The sequence below is a fragment of the Convolutriloba macropyga genome, chromosome 5 (genome assembly GCF_964194025.1).
Source record: "Convolutriloba macropyga chromosome 5, txConMacr16.3, whole genome shotgun sequence".
In the NCBI taxonomy this organism is placed as follows: domain Eukaryota; kingdom Metazoa; phylum Xenacoelomorpha; order Acoela; family Convolutidae; genus Convolutriloba; species Convolutriloba macropyga.
Genome location: NC_134472.1, coordinates 8,441,991 through 8,450,996, shown reverse-complemented (window position 1 = coordinate 8,450,996; position 9,006 = coordinate 8,441,991). Strand labels below are relative to the sequence as shown.

The 9,006-nt window shown below is 34.8% G+C and overlaps 1 protein-coding gene across 2 annotated transcripts in view; it reads right to left on the bottom strand.

Moving 5' to 3' along the window:
- Positions 1 to 9,006, bottom strand: part of LOC142339107 (uncharacterized) — a 382,233-nt gene that overhangs the window by 296,686 nt on the left and 76,541 nt on the right. The gene's annotated exons all lie outside the window — the stretch shown is intronic.

Here is a 9,006-nt window from a genome sequence, read left to right as displayed (position 1 = left end):
GAACACAGGAAGCAAAGTATGGAAAATGGCGTGCTGACGGTGTAAATTTGAAGAAGACATTGTCTCGAGTGATGTGAAGTAGTCCAATGTACAAAAGTTTAAGTTAACCAATCACCTCTCTTTGTCGAACTTTTAAAATAAAAAAATCAACCTTTCGAATTTATTTGAGTTTTTTCTTAACTAATTCAGAAATTTTTTCTGTCATGTCATTGTTTTGGATTCAACTCTCAGAAGTCTGTTCTAAATTTTCAGTAAACAATTTGCGTTGAGAAAATTGTCATTTAGAACAAAATTTTTTGTAAAATTTGCGTTTCTTTCAAATTTTTTAAAAACCTAATGCGCTTGGTTTAGATTGTAGAGGTCATAGTTTTCCTGAATAATAAATATTTTTCTATTCCCATAAATTGCATGCACCTGTCTATCAACTAATTCTTACAACCCCATCCCTGAAAAAACACTTCCCCAGAGTTTAGTTGCAAATCAATTCAGCGCTGAATCAGACTGAAGACTTTCTCTTTTTCCTTTTCTGGATGGCCAAAACTCTGTTAAAGTCGGAATTTACACTGAAAAATTTTCATTTTTGAGTGAAATCATTTGGTTGAAAAAAAAAATGTTCAGACTGACTCCCGCCTACACGATTTGCTTTATATGCGATTCGAACTTCCTTGTTGTTTCTTGTGACACGCAATTTGCATAGCAAGCCGTAACTACAGAGCTATGTGGGACCATGTTTGAACTCTAAAAGCTGGCTTTTGTATAAAGGCTTGCAAACTATTATTGTAATTATCAATTACAAGGTACAAAAGTGTGACGTTTTACTGCTTCATTTCGGCCTGAGCGAACTCAACGACATCAATAATATCATAATGAAATTTATACTGCGCAAAAAAATATCTGAAACTCATGGAAGATCGCTCGGAGAATTTTGTTTATAATTATTAGAGTAAACAGAAACATTTTCAAAATCCGCATTTTCAACATTGATACAATTGTTCGTACAAAAACCTCAAGAGTTGCATTATTTTCAAAATGTTTGATTTTGCCTCCTGGAAAACTTTTCCAGGACAATCAAGATATGAAGTGCAAACTTATGATGTTGCTCGACGCGTCAAATTTTGTCAAGAAAATCGAGAATTTTCATGTACTGATGATTTATAGTTAGTTTCTTTTGAAAAATTTTTGTTCATTCCTCATTTTCGGCAAGTTTGGCCAGTAGGCTATTTGCCCTCTTGTCTGAAGTGCTATCACTCAAACTGAACACGCCAGAGATACTGGATAGTGTAAATAAAAAATGAAACTGACTTTGTTAGATAGAAAGATAGGATGCGGCTCGACTAGATGAGAGAGAGAGAGAGAAAGAGAGGGGATTAGAGGGAATAATATATTATGGGCCATAAAAGGGAGCCTGCTTTTGTTGTTGTTTGTAGTTATGCTATTGTTGTCTTTGTTGTGTGTGTTGTGAAGCCGATTGTATTTTGAAAGGGGGAGCTAGCCATGCCGAAAACAATCAGATTGTGCGGAGTAAATTAGGGGGTAATAATTATAAACCACTCTTTGGTTAAAAGGATCATTTATGCGAGAAACGACATTGTAAAAAATATTGAACGTTTCTTGTCGCTTTTACGATTCTATATTCATCAAGTGTGTTTCTTTTGCACGTTCCATCATAAACACGTGAACTAACACGTGAAGCACAGGTGAACTAAACAATAACAGCCCCAGCACAAACATGTACATACAAAGTAGTTGATGAAGCGAAATGCGCAAAAGACAGGCTGAAAATTGAGCTATTCTATTTCGACAAGAAAAGCGAAAAGTGCTTCCGTAATTCATACAAAAACCACAGTCACTTTTATAACACATAAACTCGTCACTTTTTCTAAGGCGCCACAAATCTTTTGTCACACGTGTTATGGCCACTTTTGCCCACCCATCAATAGACCCTCGCGCACTCGTGAACAAATACAAAAGGCCCTGAACAAAGGCCAAAGGTACCATTGTTTTTGAAAATTGGGTGATCTGAAAAACCAGAAACACAAGTCACTGCAAATTTTTTTTAGCGGACACTGCAAAATAATCGGTAAATCAATGATTCCCTACTATGGAGTTAATTTTCCTCTTCTTAGTTTGCCACTTGTTTGCATTTGTCGAATTTTTCTGATTTCGAAAAACAGAAGTCATGATAATCATAAAAATTACTGATACTGTACAACGCCTACACACAAATCCTTCATATAATTTGGCCTATTTAATCATAATAATTCAAATTTCATCCGCTTGAAAATTTGACATTGCAAAAACTAACCATACGAGCAAAGTTTTTCCTAAGGTAATTTGATTCTGTAACAGTTGATAAATGTGACAATTTGATTCTTCTTTTCAGTTGATGAAATTCATATACTCAGAGATCTTGTGCGAGTTGTTTAGACGATTAAGATGTAAACAATTTTTCTAACAAAGGTTTGATAATAAGGATGCCAAAGTCCAAAAACGACTATGCAAAGGAAGAGCATCAAAATAATATAAAACTCGGACAAAACGATATCAAATGCATTTGAAACGACACAAACTTTTAAAATTGAACAGTCTCGGTACAAAGATTTATGCAAAATAAATTTTAAAATTTAGCATTTTTATACAAAACTTTTGACGAAACTTACTCAATTGTGCTGAAGTAACTTCATAATTGTTTTTGAACAACACGTCTTACCTAACTTTCTTATGCTGAAAAACAATTTATTCAACACATTTTGTTTCCTGGTGATTTTTTTAAAGAAAAAAGTATACCCACTATGAACAACATCTCTGTAATTTTGGCATTTTCAAATTTTAGACTCCACTGTAAATTTAATTGTAGATGTGAAAATCAGTCAAACAAAATTATGTTATACAGGTCAAGAAAAATTGAATTTTTCAAAATCTTGCAAGATGATGCTAGTTGGAGGTTTTTCTTGCATGGAAAAATGGGGGCAATCAACAAGACGACAAATCTATTGGTCCAAACGAAAAAAAATATGGACAAAATTGGGCGACGTACGTTTTTCTTGCATAAAAAGATGGGGGCCGATCCACAAGACGACAAATTAATTGGACGAAATTGGACGAAGAAAGTTTGGTCCAAACAAAAAACAGTTTGGACAAAATTCGTCGACGTATTTTTTCTTGCATGGAAAAATGGGGTCCAATCAACAAGACGACAAATCTATTCGAATAAGTTGGACGAAGAAAGTATAGTCCAAACAAACAAAATCTGGACAAAATTGGACGACGTACTTTTTTCCTGCATGGAAAAATTGGGGCCGATCAACAAGACGACAAATCTTTTGGACAAAATTGGACGAAAAAAGTTTGGTCCAAACAAAAAAAGCTGGGACAAAATTCGACGACGTACGCTTTTTGCATGGAAAAATCGGGCCGATCTACTAGACGACAAGTCTATTGGACGAAATTGGGCGAAGAAAATGTGGTCCAACCAAACAAAATTTGGACAAAATTGGACGACGTACTTTTTTCTTGCATAGAGTAATGGGGGCCGATCAACAAGACGACAAAACTATTGGACAAAATTGGACGAAAGAAGTTTGGTCCAAACAAAAAAAGCTGGGACAAAATTCGACGACTTATTTTTTTCTTGCATGGAAAATTGGGGGCCAATCAACAAGACGACAAATCTATTGGACGAAAATGGACGAAAAAGTGTGGTCCAAACAAACAAAATTTGGACAAAATTGGACGACGTACTTTTTTCTTGTATGGAAAAATGGGGGCCGATCAACAAGACGACAATTCTATTGGACAAAATTGGATGAAAGAAGTTTGGTCCAAACGAAAAAAAAAGATGGACAAAATTGGACGACGTACGTTTTTGTTGCATGGAAAAATGCGGCCGATCAACAAGACGACAAAACTATTGGACAAAATTGGACGAAAGAAGTTTGGTCCAAACAAAAAAAGCTGGGACAAAAATCGACCACATATTTTTTTCTTGCATGGAGAAATGGAGGCCAATCAACAAGACGACAAATCTATTGGACGAAAATGGACGAAGAAAGTGTGATCCAAACAAACAAAATTTGGACAAAATTGAACGACGTACTTTTTTCTTGCATGGAAAAATGGGGGCCAATCAACAAGACGACAAATCTATTGGACAAATTTGGACGAAAAAAAGTTTGGTCCAATCGAAAAATAAACATGGACAAAATTGGACGACGTACGTTTTTGTTGCATGGAAAAATGCGGCCGATCAACAAGACGACAAATCTATTGGACGAAATTGGACGAAAAGATTGCTTCAATTGGACGAATTGGACGAAAAAAGCTTGCACTTTCAAATCTTTCCAAAACAGGTACCCATAATGACTGGTTGTATTTAGAATTAATTAATTTTATACAAACTTTTTGCGGACTGCTTTCCCTTGCCTATACGTCTCTCGCACTGAGGGAATATTCCAGAATAATCAGGCTGATATCCTAGCAAAGCCGAGACGCTGCGAAGTGCACCTGAGGGACAATCAACTGGATCTAAATTATTAAGAGCTTTAAGATTTTGAATTTCATATTGTCTCTATTCGATACAAAATTTTGGTGTCGTCCATTTGAAACGCCGCCCTGTTGAAGCAGCCTACCAACCCCACCCCCCCCCCTCCCTCCCTCCCTCCCTCCCTCCCTCTCTTTCGATTATTTTTTTCTTGTAAGATAACTTATAATTTTACAAGTAAGTGTAACTTTTCTCTTTTAAAAATCTTAAAAGATCGTCTTTTTCATTTTGTTTAATCATTTTTATGTCAATTAGTGATTTTTACCAGTGCCGAGATACCTAATGACTGTCTTGGTTTTATATTTGGTCATCGTTTTGAAAGCTGTTTTAATGTTGTCTGTAAAAGCATTTCTGTCAAAAATTGAAGACAAGAGGTCATAAGATATTCGTAATTCATAAACCTGCTATTTGATTAGATAAATACCTGAAGGTACAAATTATACAAAAATTTACAACTGCTTTTTTTAAGAAGACAAGAGTACACATCTACACTTGTTTACAATTACAGAAAATTGATGAGAAATACAAAGATTTTGCTCCTCTTGAGCCCCAGCCCCCCCCCCCCTAATATAATGATTTACTATGTAATGGCACGTGCTATGCAACTGAAAGTGCATATCCCACTGGGGACAGGGGGAGGAGGAGGTTGCATAGCATTAGGGGTGGGGGGGGGGGGGGAGAGAGAGGGGCAAAACGGAAAATCTCCTCAATTGTGTTCACCTTTTCTCATCTGGAATACAACCCGTCGACAATTTCTGTCGCCACCAGCTACGTATACTACTGATGATATGTATGGATCTTGATATGTGACTTAAGATGATCAGATCTCGCAAATGGTTTTCCACAATGTGGGCAATGGAATGGCTTGGACCCTGTATGCTTGCGAGTGTGGCGTGTCAGCTCGTCGGGTCGAGAGAACCTCCATGTGCAACCTGGCCATGTGCACGAAAAAGGTTTCTCACCTGGAAAAAATTTGTTTTGTCACTTGTTTCGTCCATCTGAACGAAGTATTCCATGTCAAAGGAGCGTCTAATGTTGCAAATGGACTATGTAAGAAATATCTGTGCGTAGCTCATAATCGCACAATCCGGAGTCTTAGCAATGGACTAGGTGGAGTACGGATTCACGGAGAGCTTTTGAAGTTAATTTTGCAAATTTTGGCAACCTCCTTTCTTTTCTATGCTTTCGGCTCTGTGAGCTAAATAATGTTTTATTCGCTGTTAAATAATCTTCATGCGCTGTTAATATTCTGAGAACTATTTCAACGTTCTTCAAAATGAGATGGAATTCACGTTTTTTTGATAACCCCAATGTATCTGCCCGTTTAAGTGTTGAAGAGTCATTCTAAATTTGATTATTTTGAATTTTAGCTCAAAAAACTTTTGCCTCTTCGGTAATAACCGTGGTATCAATTGCGCTATATTCTGAATGTTTTTGCCTCATCTTTATTTTTGGATGTCCATTCAACAAAGAGTTCTTGACTTAAATACATTTAAATCAATGTATTTGTTTTGTCCGTACCACTCAACGATAGCTAAAAATTATTGATGCTTTTTTAGCAATTTTTTCTTAATGGTCTTTTTCTAACATAGTTGCCTTTCTATTACTATTATCGTTCATCGCACTAAGAAATAATATTTGTGAAATAATTGAAAAAAGAATTCACATGAAACAAGAACCTGTATGTATTCTGTCGTGTGCTTTCAGATGAGAGAGTCGTTTGTAAGCTTTCCCACAGTTCGGAGCTCTGCACTTGAACCTTCGTAGCCCACAGGGATCAAACATCTCTGATAGATGTGGTGTGCCGTTAAACCTATGTGCATGGGCAAGTCTGAAAAAAAATTACCAGCCTTAATAAGTCAATTATTTTGGACAATTTGAAACTATTTCGGAGGCCTTTTAGATGTTTTTGAGAAATTTTTTTAAGCAAAAATTACTTCTTTAAATTAAGAACAAATTGTTCAGCAAGCACGGGTCTTTAAAATGAATCACAATTGAGCTATATAATTAGTTTTCTATCAATGGTTCTCGAAAATTGAAGCAAAACTGCGGTAAAAAAATGTGTAAGGAAAAATGCGAAAAAAACTTACCAATCACAAAAATTTTGGAAAAATTACTATCCATAAATCATTAATAAATAAATGAGTTAGGTTGAAAATAAGTCCAAAAACCTTTTTGTTTTTTGTTTTTCAAATACTTTTCACGCTCACGAGAGATCAAACTTCTAATCCCAGAGTCCAGGAAAGATAATGATAAAAGCCATAAAAGATACTTATTTTGCCTAATTTCATCGTTACAAATTCTTGTAAAGTGAAATGTTATGAAAACTGTCAAAGTTAATAATGAAGCAAATTGCGGAACAGATCCAAAAAATCTGTTTTCGAGGTTTTAATCGGGCAGCAAAAATGCTTTCATGAGACGTTAGATAACATAAAATGGACCAGATTTGTTTTGCGGCAGCTAGGGTTTGATCAATCGTCTATATAGAGAAACTGTCAAAAAAAACCTCAGAATAAGCTAGTTCATCTATGTTGCCATTATTAGTTGCGTTTATAAATCGGCCAGGGCAAACAACTATCTATAGGTAAACATTAAGGAGTAGCTGTTTTGATTTTAAAAAATAATATTAAAAATGTTGTTTTTCAGTCATAATTGTGAGCTATGTGTGCAATTTTTCTCCCTCCTACGTGGTCTTCTTTATAACTGCTAATTTGTCAGCCTGGTTCTATTTGATCGCATTCACTGCTATTTTGAGTTGTTCTTTCAAAAATGTTAAAAGCAATTTTTCAGATATGCCACATTTGTTTGCAATTATTGCGCTGAGCTGGTGTGAAATTAACCCGGGTCAGAAAACAAAGAAAAATCTTGAGACCCATAATTTGTGATGCCTCTTTGTGGAAGACAAGTAAATTTTTGAATTGGTAAAACTTGACAGAAAACGAAAATTAACCTGCTGTTACTTTAAATGTTAAATATTTCCCACTACCAACTTCTGTCTATAAAGAACGAGAATGTTTTTCAGTGTCAAAAGTCAGCGTAAAATTTTCGGCTTCTCTCCCATTGTGTTCTTGAATGAAACACACTTGTAGTTTTTGCCATAAAAGTTATAAGTGCAAAAAAAAACTTTAAAGATGTTATTTGTCTAATTCCGAATAAATAGAAATTTTGTTTGAACAACTGATGTTTTTGCAATTTCTAAAAAAAGTTGCTTTAAAATTACAAACACCTCCTGAAATGTCAACGGTCCGAATCAACTGTCAACGGTACGGTTTGAAATGTCTACGGTATTTGATAGATAATTTTGTTTTTAGGACAAAACCTTGAAAACATTTTTAAATACAAAAATCTCAGAAAGGGTTTTAGTTATGCAGGTATAACAAAAACTATTGACCACTTACATTCATGCATATAATCAAGCGCCTCTGTATTGCTTTTAATTATTTTGATTTCGGGCACTTTCATTAGCTAGAAAAATTGACCACTTTATAAGTTTGTTCTCCTTTTGTTCCCACTAATAATAAACAAAAAAATGACATTACACTTGCCCACAACAATCAATAGCCTTTTACGATCATAAAATTAAAATAAAAGAAGCATTAAATTAAAAGAAGCAGAAGTTTGAACATCATGCAATGTCAAACTTTTAGGTAAGCATTGGAGATGCTTACAGAAAAGTTAATGTTAATTAAACAAAATAAAAGTTGGGTTTTATTTGAAACTTCATCTCCTACAAACTGAATTTAATCCTTTCTCACATTTCCCAAAAAATCCATTACGCCATAAAAAATACGATTCGCATTTTTTGGCTGATTTGACCACAACGTTGACAAATGTGACAATACTTAGTCACATCTGTCCACAACTTTTGTTATTACATTCCAGGGTCTTTTTGCATTCAAATTTCCAACAGTTAAAGTGCTTGATTTTATATATAACGATATAAGACATAATTTGAAAACTGTTTTTAGGTAATTTTCATATTATGAGTACGTTTCAATCAACAACTAAACTTTCTCAATCCTCAACTAGTGAAATGAATAACTCTAGTCTGTTAGGCTTTCTTTGATTTCCGCTTTATTAGCACTCTATAACCAGTATAGGTTTGATGATAGCTCAAAGACAAATGTGAAGGATAGTTTGAAAGGTTCTCAAGTTTGAACTAAATTTGGCTTACTGTCACTATTTTCCACAAACGCCTATAACTCTAATCTTGCAACATGGGCCGTAAAAAAACCGACAAAACACTCAAATTTACTTGTTTTCGTGTACATTTTTAGCGTAATGAGCAATACGGGGGTATTGCTTATCAAAAAAGCTATATGAGTGAGACAGGAGATCATCTGCGTACATCATTTTACAAAATGCAGAACTGAGGAGACTACATCTCAAATTCAAACTACATAGCAATTTCAAAAACTAAAAACTGAACACGCTAAAATAAATAAGTATTCTGTAATCTGTAATAG